This window comes from Atta colombica, unplaced genomic scaffold (assembly GCF_001594045.1).
Source record: "Atta colombica isolate Treedump-2 unplaced genomic scaffold, Acol1.0 scaffold222, whole genome shotgun sequence".
Taxonomy (NCBI): Eukaryota; Metazoa; Arthropoda; class Insecta; order Hymenoptera; family Formicidae; genus Atta; species Atta colombica.
Genome location: NW_017259319.1, coordinates 1,171,928 through 1,173,090, shown reverse-complemented (window position 1 = coordinate 1,173,090; position 1,163 = coordinate 1,171,928).

Below are 1,163 nucleotides of genomic sequence, written 5' to 3'. Positions count from 1 at the left end.
TAATGTTAAAGTATAAACAAATGATTTATTATATATTTTTATTATTTTAATATTATATATACTTTTATCTCATAATATATATATTTTATTCTTTATATAATAAATACATTCATGTATTGATTAATATATACCTACATTACTATTATATATATATATTACTTTTAATTATGTCACAGAATTTTATCTCGAGATTCAAATAAATTTAGTTTTCATCATGAATTGCACAGCAAGTAGCTTATGTAAATGCGGGAGGGAGCATCATTAATCTTAAAAACAATTCAAGATGGAATTATGGAAGTGATGCCGGACGAGAGTGTTACGTCTCTCTGAACATAACGCAGAAAAACAATCCGGCGTTTTTCCGTCGTTATTCGAGCAAAACTTGCGACATATAGCGTTTTCAATCAATGCCTCGCGCTACGATTCTGATTTACGATATATATAGTACGTATTACAGAAACGTCACGGAGGAGACCTGTGTGCTTGACGACGGCACCTCTCGGTGCTCGGAGCAAGCGAGTAAGCCGCTGCGCAAACGCGCACCGCCGAGCTGCACGCCTCTATAAATAGTGGCGGTGAAAGTTTCCACAGACAGTACTCTGCACGCGATCGATCAGAGAGTTTCGTAGTTTTATCGTTACGAGATATATCGCGCTTTCCGAAAAAAATTCCCTTTCATTTTCGCCGACGCAGCTTCGATATCGTATGAGATCTCGCACACGGGAAAACGTTCAGCGACCTTCCACGGTAATTAGCAAAGTCGTCGTCAAGGCAAACGAGAGAGAAGGAAAGAGGATAAGAAATAAAAAGCGAGCAAGCAGGAGCAGGAAGAAGCCAGGATGCCGGCCGACATATCTCACTCCAACTTCCTGCGGTACAACCAGTCGAGTCAGAAGAATTCGAACGTGGACTCTTGCTGGAACACCGAGAATATGAGTGGTTACATGACTTTGATCGGGCCAAACGGTCATCGACAGCGTGTACAGGTGAAGGTCTATCGGACCAGCGTGGAGCACTTCGCCGTCATCTATCCGCAGAAGAAGATATGCCAGCCTCTCGGTGTGCTGAATCTGAGGAACACGACGGTAGAGCGTTACGAAGACGAGGGTTTTCTCGTGAGGCAGAAGGGCGGCGATCTGCCGATCGCTCTGACCTTCCTCATG